General features: G+C 48.0%; 2 pseudogenes; one reads left to right on the top strand and one right to left on the bottom strand.

Moving 5' to 3' along the window:
- Positions 1-16043, bottom strand: part of LOC142204380 (NACHT, LRR and PYD domains-containing protein 12-like) — a 997553-nt pseudogene that overhangs the window by 13456 nt on the left and 968054 nt on the right.
- LOC142205421 (small nucleolar RNA SNORA17) lies at positions 6251-6363 on the top strand (annotated as a pseudogene).

Genomic DNA, 16043 nt, shown 5'->3' with positions numbered 1-16043 from the left:
GGGAGGTATGTCCCGATTTCAACTCAGATCTGCGTCCAGAGGACGCAGATCTGAGTTGAACACATATGCGGCTGAAGCAAGGAGCTGACACAGTATAGCTCCTCGCTTCGCCGCTGCGCGCCTCTCTCCCTTACATATATGCGGCTTCAGCCGCATATGTGTCAGCGAGACCGGTGGCAGCGGCGAAGTGAGGAGCTGACCTGTGTCAGCTCCTCGCTTCAGCAGCTCCTCGCTTCAGCCGCATATGTGTCAGCGAGAGAGGCGTGCAGAGAGCGGCGAGGGAGCGGAGGAGAAGGTAAGTGTAATGTGGAGGTGGAACGTGAAACTGGGGGCAGATGAAGGAGAGGACGGCATGACACTGGGGGCAGAGATGGAGAGGACGGCATGACACTGGGGGCAGAGATGGAGAGGACGGCATGACACTGGGGGCAGAGATGGAGAGGACGGCATGACACTGGGGGCAGAGATGGAGAGGACGGCATGACACTGGGGGCAGAGATGGAGAGGACGGCATGACACTGGGGGCAGATGAAGGAGGGGACGGCATGACACTGGGGGCAGAGATGGAGAGGACGGCATGACACTGGGGGCAGATGAAGGAGGGGACGGCATGACACTGGGGACAGAGACAGAGGGGACGGCATGACACTGGGGGCAGAGATGGCGAGGACGGCATGACACTGGGGACAGAGATGGAGAGGACGGCATGACACTGGGGGCAGAGATGGAGAGGATGGCATGACACTGGGGGCAGAGATGGAGAGGATGGCATGACACTGAGGGCAGAGATGGAGAGGACGGCATGACACTGGGGGCAGAGACGGAGAGGACGGCATGACACTGGGGGCAGATGAAGGAGGGGACGGCATGACACTGGGGGCAGAGACGGAGAGGACGGCATGACACTGGGGACAGAGATGGAGAGGACGGCATGACACTGAGGGCAGAGACGGAGAGGACGGCATGACACTGGGGGCAGAGACGGAGAGGACGGCATGACACTGGGGGCAGAGACGGAGAGGACGGCATGACACTGGGGGCAGAGACGGAGAGGACGGCATGACATGGGGACAGAGATGGAGAGGACGGCATGACACTGAGGGCAGAGATGGAGAGGATGGCATGACACTGGGGGCAGAGATGGAGAGGACGGCATGACACTGGGGGCAGAGATGGAGAGGACGGCATGACACTGGGGGCAGAGATGGAGAGGACGGCATGACACTGGGGGCAGAGACGGAGAGGACGGCATGACACTGGGGGCAGAGACGGAGAGGACGGCATGACACTGGGGGCAGAGATGTGGGGACATGAATCTGGGGCAGAGATGGAGGGGACATGAATCTGGGGGCAGAGATGGAGGAGACATGAATCTGGGGGCAGAGATGGAAGGGGGACATGAAACTGAGGGCAGATGAAGGGTGTATATGAAACTGGGGGAGAGATAGAGGGGGGGACATATAATTTACAGGTGACTGTAGGAGGATTATACTGTGTGCGGGCACATGAAAAATGAATGAGTGGGCGGAGTCAACACAAAAGTGGGCGGGGCTAAATTTTCAGCGGCCGCACATTTTGTCCCTCTTTCAGTTCTTCAAAAGTTGGGAGGTATGCTAGTGACGCCGCCTACGCAGACGTCAGCCTGCATGAGAAGAGGATCGCGGAGGCGGCGGGAGCAACAACAAGATCGGTAAGTATAAAAACTTCTTTTTTTGCTTTATAATAGGCCGCTACCTGCTGGAGTATCTCCAGCAGATAGCGGCCTATTTACCTACCTCCCCAGACCTTCTCACTGCCGCCTCCGCTTCCCCTTCTACTATAGGCCGGCAGTGAGTAGGCCCGGGCAGACCGTGATCCCACTACCGCCATTATTATACCTGGGGGTCTTTTCAGACCCTCGAGTATAATAATCGGAGCCCCAGGGGAGGTGAGGGAACATAATAAACAATGTTACTTACCTCTCCGGGATCCGATGTTACTCCTAGCAGGCTTCGGGCCTATATGGTAATGCCCAGACGTCACGTGGTCTGGATTATTACCATATGGGCCCAAAGCCTGCCCTAGCAGTACCATATAGGCCCGAAGCCTGTGCTAGTAGTACTAGCCTGATACTGCTAACACAGGCTTTGGCCTGTATGGTACTGCTAGGGCAGGCTTTGGGCCTATATGGTAATATCCCAGACCACGTGATGTCTGGGCATTACCATATAGGCCCGAAGCCTGCTAGCATTAAAGAGGACCTTTCATGGGTTTGGGCAAAGGCAGTTCTATATACTGCTGGAAAGCTGACAGTGCGCTGAATTCAGCGCAGTCAGCTTTCCCAATCTGTGCCCCGGGTGAAGAGCTATTGGTGCCGGTACCGTAGCTCTTCACAGTCAGAAGGGTGTTCCTGACAGTCTGTCAGGAATGTCCTTCTTCTCAGCAGCGCCTATATTGCTGTACTGTGTGAGCAGGGAGGAACGCTCCCTCCCCCCTGATAGTGCTCTTCTATGGACGAGTACTGTGAGCAGAGGGAGGGGGCTCACACAGCACAGCACTATAGGCGCTGCTGGGAAGAAGGACATTCCTGACAGACTGTCAGGAACGCCCTTCTGACTGTGAAGAGTTACGGTACCGGCACCAATAGCTCTTCACCCAGAGCACAGATCGGGAAAGCCGACAGTGCGCTTTCTTATCATATTTAGGAAAAAGGTTGGAATGTTTCTGAGCTTCTCATAATATCACTTAGCTTCTCTTGTCCTGTAACGAGACACAGAATGTCCATCAGATATGAGAATAGTCTAAACTAGTTCTAAGTATCAAGGACATGCCATCCATCTTAGAACACTGTGCTAGCATGATTAAAACTAAAACGGATGACACAGTCAACCATGTGTTAACTCATGTATTGCTTACGCACGTATTTATCATTTGTAAACACCCATTTTGTACTCTGACCAATGATAATTCATATTTCTATGTGATGTAGTTTGTTATGCCTAAATTAGAATACAGCCATTATTCCTCTATATGAGCTAAGTAACATCTAATAAACTTTAGAGCACCTACATATACATCTGGCCATGTGTCGCTTTGTGTTCTCCCTGTACAGGCAATCATTTTGTTTTTAATTTGGAACTGACAGCATGTGCTCCCGGGGATGTTACCCCAACAATATCATCCCCAGTTTAATTGCCCCCCTTCATCTGCATCCAGTTAAATATTCCCCCCTCCATCCGTCCTCAGTTTAATTCCCCCCTTCATCTGCCCCCAGTTTAATGTCTCTCCTCCATCTGCCCCTCAGGTTCATGTCCCCCCCTCCATCTGTCCCCAGTTTAATGCCCCCTTCATCTATGCCCACAGTTTCATGCCCCCCTCCATCTATGCCCACAGTTTCATGCCCCCCTCCATCTGCTCCCTGAAGTCAAGATTTATTTATTTTTTCAGGTTTTTCTTTTTCTAAATAAACCTGTTTGCGTCATATTTGGTGTTTCTGTCTTTGGTTGGGTCCGCACTACTACTGCTAATGAGCTACCTCCCCCACATTGGTTAGTTTATTTCCCAGGGTATACCGTGGCCTGTGCCAGACTATACCCGGGTTCCACTTTAGATGGGTATATTCTGGCTGGGAGAAATATAGTGTGGCCAAGGACAGTTAATCCCTGGGGTATACTGTGGACTGGGGCAAAGTATACCGGGGGTTAATTGGCTTGCTACACTGGCATGGATCAACAGGAGCATCCCCATCAGAGAGATAGTAAGCATGGGAAAACGGGCAAGTAAGTAGAGAAGGCGACTGGTGCGGTGGCAGGACTGAGCGGGACCTTACCGCATGTAGGGCTGGCACTGGTTGCGAGAGAGTGTAGTGAGTTGATGCCATTTGGGCTCATTTCAGAAGTTAGCTGAAAGAAGTGATCCAAGATTTTGGATGGCCCAGCGGTCATTCTTCTTTACCCAACCATTGTTACCGGCCCTTTTGTCACTAATGGTATTACTCACCGTAATTCCTCTATCCTGCAGGCTGGACTGGACAGAGCGGCCATCAAGTGTCTGAGACGAGGACCAGTCAGACGGTTACCAGACAGGTCAAGTCTCTTCAGGGACTGGTTATTCCTTATTACAGATGCCAGATAGATGCAGGAAGAGTCTGATAAATTATTATAGGACAAACTGTAAGAATAAGAAGATGAGATGTGACTGATGTGTACACAGAGCATTAGTATAACATCTGGAGATTGGGAATGTGGAGAGAAAATGTCCCCGGATGTTACTACAATCCAGAAATGTCACCACTAGGAGGCGCCTCTTGTGTGTGGGGGATGTCAGGAATATCGGCAGCAAAGTTTCCCCAAGACGAAGATCCCTCCATATTGGATAATGGTCCCCTAACATAAGAAAATAGTGTCCCCTGAAGGTAATAGCGCCCCCCCTCCCCCTCAGAAGTAATAGTATTACATACAGTATGGGGGGGGCACTATAATATATGGGGTTTTTGAGGAATAAAAGTGAACATAACTTTTACTGTACAGTGACCCCCATAAAGATGACCCGGAAATACAAAGCAGAAAATACATTAGTCTCCATCTCACCCCACAGATAAACGACAATACATTCTCTATACATTATGTGAAATATTACATGGAGCCATTAAATATGTCATCTAATAAAAGTCCCCAATGTGTCTCCATGTGATGCGGCTCCTCCTCGGTCTCTGATAAGACGCCATTTACAATGAGATAAGATAAGATAATCCTTTAATAGTTCCACCACTGGGAAATTGTGTGTTACAGCAGCCTGGATAATTCAGTAATATATTATAAGAAAGACACGTACAAGCTCACAGCAGATACATATACTAGGAGTCATAGCAACTAGGAAGGAAAAAGAAGACTCAGGATCATTTAGTTCTCTGTGCGGAGTGATCTTCGCTGGGGCTGAGCGATCGGGATTGGCTGGAAAAGGATCGGAAATCGAATTTTGAAATCTCAAGATCGGCTCATTCCTACTCTATATATAATATACAATTAGGGTTGAGCGATCGGGAAAGATCGGATCCCGATTGGCGATCGGGATCAGCTGGAAAATGATCAGAAATCGGATTTTCAAATCGATCCTGAAATCTCAAGAGCGGCTCAACCCTAATCTTCACTTAGCCTGATGTAGATTATACAGCCTGACTGAGGTTGGGAGGAAGGACCTCCGATAGCTCCTTCTCACACTTGGGGTGCAGCAGTCGGTCACTGACAGTACTGCCGATAATAATAGGGCTAGATGCCATTTCTTACATGATATAGAGATGAGAAGTGATATGAGGCCGAGGAGCTCAACATGTTCAGCTGAAGAAACCCCTAGTGAGACTAAGTCCAAACCAAGTATCCCCAAAATAACAGTACAGTAGTGTTATTGGAGGTTGTAGGCCTTCCTGAATAGGGGAGTCTTCAAGGCCTTCTTTAAGCCTGTGATTGTGGGAGTCAGTCTTGTGTCTTGGTAAGGAGTTCCAGAGTATGGGGGATGCACGGGAGAAATCTTGGAGATGGTTGTACAAAATGTAGTCAGAGACCTTGGGAGTATTGAAGGTTAAGTGTGAGTAGGGAGTAGGGGATTAGGTCAGAGATATATGGAGGGGACAGGTTGTGGATGAGGTCAGAGATGTATGGAGAGGACAGGTTGTGGATGAGGTCAGAGATATATGGAGGGGACAGGTGAGGATGAGGTCAGAGATATATGGAGGGGACAGGTTGTGGATGAGGTCAGAGATATATGGAGGGGACAAGTTGTGGATGAGGTCAGAGATATATGGAGGGGACAGGTTATGGATGAGGTCAGAGATATATGGAGGGGACAAGTTGTGGATGAGGTCAGAGATATATGGAGGGGACAAGTTGTGGATGAGGTCAGAGATATATGGAGGGGACAGGTTATGGATGAGGTCAGAGATATATGGAGGGGGACAGGTTGTGGATGAGGTCAGAGATGTATGGAGGGGACAGGTGTGAATGAGGTCAGAGATATATGGAGGGGGCCAGGGCCGCCGATAGGCCAGTACTACTGCTACTGACGTCAGGGGCCCGGCCAAATTTAAAAATGGGGGGGCCCGGGCCCCCTGGCGCCGGCAGCAGTCATTGTATGTCCTGTTTGAACACATACGTGGCTGAAGCAAGGAGCTGACACAGGTCAGCTCCTCGCTTCGCTGCTGCGCGCCTCTCTCGCTGACACATATGCGGCTGAAGCGAGGAGCTGACCTGTGTCAGCTCCTCGCTTTGCCGCTGCGGCCTCTCTCGCTGACACATATGCGGCTGGCTCAGCCGCATATGTGTCAGCGAGAGAGGCGGCAGCGGCGAAGCGAGGAGCTGACAGATCAGCTCCTCGCTTCAGCCGCATATGTGTCAGCGTCAGCGAGAGAGGCGGCGAAGCGAGGAGCTGACACAGGTCAGCTCGCTACAGCCGCTGAAGCGAGGAGCTGACCTGTGTCAGCTCCTCACTTCGCCGCTGCCGCCGGCTACCCGGCAGTGTAGACACGATGTGATGACGTCACATCACGTCTACAACTGTGCGCCAGTAAGAGAGAGAGGCGCAGCAGCGGGGGAACGAGGAAAAGGTAAGTGTAATGTGGATTATGTGGAACGTGAAACTGGGGGCAGATGAAGGAGAGGACGGCATGACACTGGGGGCAGAGATGGAGGGACATGAATCTGGGGGCAGAGATGGAGAGGACGGCATGACACTGGGGGCAGAGATGGAGGGGACATGAATCTGGGGGCAGAGATGGGGGGCATGAATCTGGGGGCAGAGATGTGGAGACATGAATCTGGGGGCAGAGATGGAGGGACATGAATCTGGGGGCAGAGATGGAGGGGACATGAATCTGGGGGCAGAGATGTGGGGACATGATTCTGTGGGCAGAAATGGAGGGGACATGGATCTGGGGGCAGAGATGGAGGGGACATGAATCTGGGGGCAGAGATGGGGGGACATGAATCTGGGGGCAGAGATGGAGGGACATGAATCTGTGGGCAGAGATGGGGGGACATGAATCTGGGGGCAGAGATGGGGGGACATGAATCTGGGGGCAGAGATGGAGGGGACATGAATCTGGGGGCAGAGATGGGGGGACATGAATCTGGGGGCAGAGATGGAGGGGACATGAATCTGGGGGCAGATAAAGGGTGTATATGAAGCTGGGGGAGAGACGGAAGGGAGATATATAATTTATGGGTGACTGTTGGAGGATTATATAGTGTGCGGGCACATGAAAAATTAATGAGTGGACGGGGTCAACATAACAGTGGGTGGGGCTAAATTTCCCACGCCGCACAAAGCGCGCCGCACATTTTATCCCTCTTTTGGTTCTTCAAAAGTTGGGAGGTATGGGTACAGGGGGCAATGGAAAGATGTTAGAGGGTGGACGGGGGGGATTGTTGGGACATCGGGTGTGCGGCACTGCGGAGAGGGAACTGGGGCAATAATATATAATATATAAGTTTTTAGCTGGAGAATAATAATGATGTAGGCTGATATGTTACTAGCATAGCAGCCTGTTTGGGGGTGGGACTTTCACTTTAAAGGAGTATTCACGTTGCGTTTTTGGCCTCCCTTGCCGGGATATTTTGGTAACCAGTCACAATCAGCTCCCCACTTATCCCTGCACGGAGAACTGCAGGCCCCCCTTTTTTTTAATGGCCAGTTCTTCGTGCAGGGATAAGTTGACAGCTGATTCTGACTAGTTACCAACGTATCCTGGCAAGGGAGGCCAAAAACGCAATGTGAATAAGCCCTGAGGATTTATTAGGAGGGCTCTTATAAATGGTGTTGGCTCTCTATAGGCGCTGTCACACGTAGCAGATTTTACCTGCAAATAGAATCTGATTAAGCCTTGTAATGCTGCTAAATAAAGGGAAATGTAATCAAGAATTGGTGTGTCGCAAAATAAGGTAGTTTTAAAATGGCAGGGGGGGGGGGGCAGACACTTAGGCTGTATGGGGCCCCAAAATTCCTGATGGCGGCCCTGGAGGGGGCAGGTTGTGGATGAGGTCAGAGATAAATGGAGTGGGCAGGTTGTGGATGAGGTCAGAGATATATGGAGGGGACAGGTGAGGATGAGGTCAGAGATATATGGAGGGGACAGGTTGTGGATGAGGTCAGAGATAAATGGAGGGGGCAGGTGGTGGATGAGGTCAGAGATAAATGGAGGGGGCAGGTTGTGGATGAGGTCAGAGATATATGGAGGGGGACAGGTTGTGGATGAGGTCAGAGATATATGGAGAGGACAGGTGAGGATGAGGTCAGAGATATATGGAGGGGACAGGTTATGGATGAGGTCAGAGATATATGGAGGGGACAGGTTGTGGATGAGGTCAGAGATATATGGAGGGGACCGGTTATGGATGAGGTCAGAGATATATGGAGGGGACCGGTTGTGGATGAGGTCAGAGATATATGGAGGGGACCGGTTGTGGATGAGGTCAGAGATATATGGAGGGGACCGGTTGTGGATGAGGTCAGAGATATATGGAGGGGACAGGTTGTGGATGAGGTCATAGATATATGGAGAGGACAGGTGAGGATGAGGTCAGAGATATATGGAGGGGACAGGTTGTGGATGAGGTCAGAGATATATGGAGGGGGACAGGTTGTGGATGAGTTCAGAGATATATGGAGGGGGCAGGTTGTGGATGAGGTCAGATATATATGGAGGGGACCGGTTGTGGATGAGGTCAGAGATATATGGAGGGGACAGGTTGTGGATGAGGTCAGAGATATATGGAGGGGGCAGGTTGTGGATGAGGTCAGAGATATATGGAGGGGGCAGGTTGTGGATGAGGTCAGAGATATATGGAGGGGGACAGGTTGCGGATGAGGTCAGAGATATATGGAGGGGACAGGTTGCGGATGAGGTCAGAGATGTATGGAGAGGACAGGTTGTGGATGAGGTCAGAGATGTATGGAGGGGACAGGTTGTGGATGAGGTCAGAGATGTATGGAGGGGACAGGTTGTGGATGAGGTCAGAGATATATGGAGGGGACAGGTTGTGGATGAGGTCAGAGATGTATGGAGGGGACAGGTTGTGGATGAGGTCAGAGATATATGGAGGGGACAGGTTGTGGATGGTTTTGCAAGTCTATGTTAACATTTTGAACTCCATTCGCTGGGCGAAGCATAGCCAGTGAAGGAATTGAAAGAGCAGAGCAGTAGAGATGAGCGAGTACTATTCGAAATGACCGTTTCGAATAACAAACACCCATAGGAATGAATGGAAGCGGCCGGCACGCAGACTTTGCCAGTGGCCGGCCACTTAACCCCCTGCATGCCAGCTGCATCCATTCATTCCTATGGGTCCATGCTATTTGAAACGGCCGTTTCGAATAGCACTCGCTCATCTCTACAGAGCAGTTAATGAAGGACAAGAGGAGAGGTGTATGAAGCGAGCGGTACAGATTAACGTGGACTGGACGGGGGCGAGAGTATTCCCTGGGAGCATATGGAGAAGGGTGTTACAATAGTTTAAGCAGGAGATTAGAAGGACATGGACAAGCATTTTTGCAGTTTCAGGGGTGAGAAATTAGTGGATTCGATCGATGTTCTGGAGTTGGAGTTGTTGAGGGTTTGGATGTTTGGATTGAAGGATAGGTAAGAGTCAAAGGTTATCCCAAAGCAGCGGGCTTGTAGGACTGGGGTAACACTTACCTTCCCCTTGGCCAAGCCTTAATATCACATATAAGGAGCAGTCAACAGATTATCTCAGACATAACAATGGTGCGGAGGAGCATAAAATAGAATATAATCCCTGTATAACTTGTCCTCACATGTCTCCTCCTGTACACATCTCTTATACTCACTGTAATTCCTCTATCCTGAAGGCTGGACTAGACAGAGCGGCCATCAAGTGTCTGAAGTGAGGACCAGACAGACGGTTATCAGACAGGTCAAGTATCTTCAGGGACCGGTTATTCCTTATTTCAGATGACAACTGGGTGCAGGAAGTGTCTGGTAGTTTTTTATAGGACAAACTGTAAGAATAAGAAGATGAGATGTGAGTGATGTGTACACAGAGCATTAGTATAACATCTGGAGATTGGGAATGTGGAGAGAAAATATTTCAGGATATTAGTAAAATCTATAATTGTCACCACTAGGGGGCGCTTCTTGTCTGATTAACCACCACATGAGGCAATCCACTGATCAGTCCCATTCACATGAGGCAGATCAGTGAGTAATATCTGCAGTGGAAATCCAGAGGACCAGAAAGGGGAGATGGGAGAAGAACCTCATGCAAAGTCTGTCTTCTTTCTTTTCTGTCTACTTTCTTTTTCTCACCTCTCCTGTGCTACAGCCAGCCACCAAACCTTAGGAATATGGAGATTAGCAGTTCACTGTCACCTCTAACTAACACAGGAACATTCCCATTCGGACAGAAAAGGTGCAAAACCTGTCCTCACATACTGACCACTGACAGGATAGAGATACCACAGGGAATATAAAATCCCAGGTCACCTGTAACACACCTAATGTAGTGTATTGAATAATATGCACCAAATGTTCCACCGAAAATCTGTATGTTGGAGAGACGGGCCAGAAACTCAGAATGAGAATTAATTCACATTGCCATACAATTAGAGAACAAAGAATGGACCTTCCCGTGCCAAAACATTTCTGCAATGAAGATCATAATATCACCAGTGACATGAAAATTTTGGTTTTAAGAGGGAATTTTAAATCAAGGAAAGAGAGAAGGATTTATGAGTACAAGTGCACCCTATTTACCACTCTGGAGAATGGAATGAATGTCTCACATAGGTTCATGTCATTCTATACAAATCACTGAACTAAGACAGCCATAAAGATAAAAAACATGGGAACTGTGAATTGTTTACGTGTATATAGTAATAAGCCTCTTCCCCCTTCCTCCTGAAATCCTATCCCTATGTGTCCTGTTGTACATAAATAGGCATCATTCAGAAATTGTTCTTAGTTATATCTGAAGAAGAAGCCAAAGAGCTTTGAAATGTTATATTTTGTCATCATTATGAGTTAGCCATTAAAAAAGGAATCACCTACTGACGACTCCCAAGTTTTTTGTTTTTTATATTTCATACCCACTGGCTAACACCAGTGCCGCACCTCCCATGAGGCGACCTGAAGCGAGTGCTTCAGGCGGCGCTATGCCAGGGTCTCAGGGAGGGCGGCATTTTTGGTTACCTAAGCCAGTCCAGGACAAGCTGTCCTGGACTGGCTTAGCACTGAGCGGTGGTTTGGGGAGGCCACTGGAGCAGCGCTGCTCCAGCAGCCTCCCCTCAAGCTCAGGCAGAGAGCAGGTCCTCTCCGTGCCTGCTCTCTGCCGGCGAACGGCGCTAAGCCCTGCCCTCTGTACTTTGCCACGCCCCCTCTGCTCCGCCACACCCCCTCCGCTCCGCCCCCTCCTCCTGGCGGGGGGTTGGACGGCTTTCTGTAGTTCGCCTCGGGCGGCAAAAGGGGCAGGTTCGCCCCTGGCTAACACGGTACGAGAACAAACCTTTTCTTCTTCTTTCTTTTGAACAGTCATCAGGAGAGAGGTCATTTCCACAAAAGGCAAAAAATTATAAACTCTTGTGGTAAAAACCGCACTTTCTGGCGCCCTGGTAGTGGACGCTAGTACCGCAGGAAAATGGTCAACGGAAACGCGCAGTTGGCTCTTTTTGGAGAGGAGAGGATTGTGCGAGAAGAAGGCGGTGAAGAAGATAGGCCGTAGCTGGAGAGTTTTCAAGCAGTGCTGGGGATGCCCCGACTGCTGTGAGCAAACTCATTTATACAAAGAAGAAAGAAGATATTTCTAAGGAACGGCGGCAAGGATTAGAATAATAATGGTAAGAGAAGAATAGCCTTTCTTAAGGATAATCCTACGTGTATTCACTGTAAAAAGGGTTTCTAATGATAGAATCCCTTTAATATCTTTATCAATGACCTGGTAGAGGGTTTACAGAGCAGGGTGTCCGTATTACAGAGCATATTACAGAGCAGGGCGTCCGTATTACAGAGCAGGGTGTCCGTATTACAGAGCATATTACAGAGCAGGGGTCCATATTACAGAGCAGGGTGTCCGTATTACAGAGCATATTACAGAGCAGGGCGTCCGTATTACAGAGCAGGGTGTCCGTATTACAGAGCATATTACAGAGCAGGGGTCCATATTACAGAGCAGGGTGTCCGTATTACAGAGCATATTACAGAGCAGGGCGTCCGTATTACAGAGCATATTACAGAGCAGGGGTCCATATTACAGAGCAGGGTGTCCGTATTACAGAGCATATTACAGAGCAGGGTGTCCGTATTACAGAGCAGGGTGTCCGTATTACAGAGCATATTACAGAGCAGGGTGTCCGTATTACAGAGCAGGGTGTCCGTATTACAGAGCATATTACAGAGCAGGGTGTCTGTATTACAGAGCAGGGTGTCCGTATTACAGAGCATATTACAGAGCAGGGCGTCCGTATTACAGAGCAGGGTGTCCGTATTACAGAGCATATTACAGAGCAGGGCGTCCGTATTACAGAGCAGGGTGTCCGTATTACAGAGCATATTACAGAGCCCGCCCCCAGTGCTGCGAGAGAACTCATTTGCATACCGAAGAAAAACGGGATTTCTACGGAATGGCAGCGCAGAGAAGACATCTAATGGTAGGAGAAGAATACGCTTTCTTAAGGCTATTCCTACATGTTAGGGGGAAGAAAGGTTATGGAATGATAGGATCCCTTTAAGAAGCAGCCTTTACTAGCTGCACATGCTGTATATACCCTTCAGCCTTAACCCTTCATATAATCCAGACCTCTACAGTGCAACGAATTACTGGTGAGTCCTGACCTAATGATCTATTCCCTACATAGAGGACACTGAAGCACCAGGATAAGTTGTACAATACACACAATATTACTCTGCAGCAATATCAATGAGATGAGGGAGATTTCCCTGTGTAAGCACAGCTTTGTCTAGGCCACTGATAAAAAAGTATCTACACATAGAGAGGCCAATAACACATAATTAGGTATGGGATATACATGGACATCTCAGAACAATAAGCAACCACACCCACATTTCACTAAAATATTACATTTTTATTTGTATCCAAAAATTTTAATATAAGGACACACATAAACAAAGTAGTACAAAGTAACAGGGAAACCGTAAGGTTAAAGTGCCAGCAAAACCAAATGACGCAAGCTGATACGATCTAAGGATACCTGTACGCAACTATCGCGAGAGTATTATATCTCGCGCATGCGCATCTATACATCTAGGTTTAGCCGCGATTGGACTGTGACAACCATCATTGCTGTAAAGTTATAATGATCTTTAGATTATTGTTAGAATGATTTGATGCCGGAATACAGTGGCGTTTAGTCGGTTAACCCTTTTGGAGATCTTTGGCATGAAACATATCGGCGTATACTGTATGTGGGTGTGGTTGCTTATTGTTCTGAGATTTCCATTGGTATAAAAGCTAATAGTTGGAGATGACATTTCTTAAACCCTCCATTTTATGGCATAGAAAGGAGTAGTGATGAGGAGAGGAGACAATCAGATAACACTAGAGACTAGTCCGATCCTCGTGAGATCTGATTTGAGATGTTCATTGGAGAGATTCGTTCCAAGACTGGAAGTCCTATCATTATAATTTGTGGTCGCCTAGGGCCCAGAGTACAATAATAGTAGTCCAAGGAGCGGGTGTTTAAACAACAACAAAAATCCACGATCACTTGTCCCCCCTCCTGTACACATCTCTTATACTCACCCTAATACTTCTTTCCTGTGGGTTGGACTAAACAGATTAGCCATCAAGTCACTGCGGTGAGGACCAGACGGACGGTTACCAAACAGGTCAAGTCTCTTCAGGGACTGGTTATTCCTTATTGTAGAGGCCAACTGGGTGCAGGAAGTGTCTGGTAGATTATCAGCCAAACTGTAAGAATAAGAAGATGAGATGTGAGTGATGTGTACACAGAGCATTAGTATAACTCACAACGGAGGTTTAATCCCCTCCGCAGTGGGGGTGCACTCTGAAAAGATCTATTATGGGGTTCACCAAGTTTCCGTCAGAAATATGCGGAGAGAAAAGTCCTGCTTGTATTTTTTGAGCGGAATTGGGAATGGAAACCCCAAACGGTCACTGAACTCAGGTGTTACTGTAGCGTAAGTCAGTTGGCTCAGAACAAACTGGATTTGACCTAAGTTTTATACAAGTTTTGGGTTTGACCTGAACCTATAGCTTTTGGGGTTTTCCAGCCATGAATCATTATTGTAGAGTATAATAATCTGAGGATCAAAGCAGGTGCACAAACATGACAAACGCAAATGCTCTCCTGAGCTCCCTCACAATCATCTTTGGTCATCGTCCGACCTTCTGGGTGATGTCATGGGCCTTGGGAGACAGCTGAGGCCTATGATTGAACCATGATGTCCGCACTCTTCACGTGACTTCTGAAACGTAATCACAGGCCTCATCTGTCCTCCAGGTCCCATGACATAACCCAAGAGACTAGAAGAGTGCAGAAGATAATATAGGAGGACCGTGAGGGAATGCCAGACACTATAAGGAGCCTAAGGAGGTGTGGAAGGCGAGTATAAGGATTTATCATATAACATCTGTAATCTGAGAATCTTAGTTTCTAGCTCTCACTGTCCAGCTTCTCATAACCATTGACTTACTTGTCAACGTAGATCAATGACCTAGAGCAACCACGGACCACATCAAACCTGGCATGGACAGCTTAAGTATAACTGGGTTAGGTTATTGTTAGAATAATTAATACCACAGAAAGAGAAAATAATGATAATAAGTATAATACCTCCGAGCCTGTAGACTATAGAATGCCGAGACAAGCCTTTCTACTCCTTCAGTGTCTAGGGAACATCCAGATAGATTGAGTCCTTCTATAGTTCTACAGGATTCCAGAATAAATATTAACACTGTGTAGTCTAGAGAGGACATGGGAATATTAGAAAGGTCAAGGCTTCTGTATGACTGTAATGACTCCAGCACTAGAGCCTTATTGTGGGTTTCAAACAGATAGTAAAATGTCTTGAGAAGACGTTGCTTCTTATATGCACTTTCTCTCGGCCTCTGTTCTTCTACAGCAATATTCTTCAGCCAAGTGATAACATCTCTGGAGGCCTGATCTGCCTGTGTGTCCAGGTATCCAGATAGTACTGACCTGGTGGAGCTGTCTGATAGACCACATAGGAAACGGAGGAACATCTCACCACGTCCATCAGGATAGGATTTGGCTCCTTCTAATGATTTCTGTAACTTCTCAGGAGAATATTCAACGTAATGCACCAAGGCAGAGAAGAATTCCTGGAGAGTGAGATGTAAGAAGGAATAGGTCACAGGTTCCCCTGATTCCATAAGAATACATGACAAGAGTTTTGAGTTCTTGTTCACATGGAAAGACTCCAGATCTAGTTCGTGGAATATAATCTTGTTATTCATGACTCCATGTTGTGCCATCCATCCGATGGACTGCAGGATCTTCTGAGCGTCACTTTTCTCCAGGCTGTGATCGGACAGAATGATAGAGACAAATATGGCCAAGAGTTGTGTCACTGTCCTGGGTAATAATGTCACCTGCTGGTCACTACTTGTTGTCTGGAAGCTCCTGGATAATACAGTACAGATGATCCAGCAGTAGGACGGGAGGTAACACAACGTGTACAAGGTCTCATTCTGCTTCACATAGGTAAAAGCCTTTTCTGACAGTTCAGTGTTGGAGAAGAAATTTTCAAAGTAAATCTGTCTTTCTTTTGGAGAAAACCCAATGATTTCTACTATTCTCTGGAAAACACTACAATCAATTGATTCCAGTCTGGTTGGACGACTGGTCACTAGGACAGAACAACCAGTAAGAAGAGACTTTCTCACCAAACTAACCACAATCTGACCACAATGTTCGGGCTGTTTAGGATTAGAGCACAAGTGATCTGATGTGAAATCCATTGTATGATTGCTTTCATCTAATCCATCAAATATAAAGAGAAGTTTATCTGGATCTTGTAAGATGTTCTCCAGCTGCTCCTCCAGATATGGGTACTGATG

This window comes from Leptodactylus fuscus, chromosome 5, assembly GCF_031893055.1.
Source record: "Leptodactylus fuscus isolate aLepFus1 chromosome 5, aLepFus1.hap2, whole genome shotgun sequence".
Taxonomy (NCBI): domain Eukaryota; kingdom Metazoa; phylum Chordata; class Amphibia; order Anura; family Leptodactylidae; genus Leptodactylus; species Leptodactylus fuscus.
Note: the sequence above shows the minus strand (reverse complement) of the source record. Positions and strands in the feature narration are given on the sequence as shown.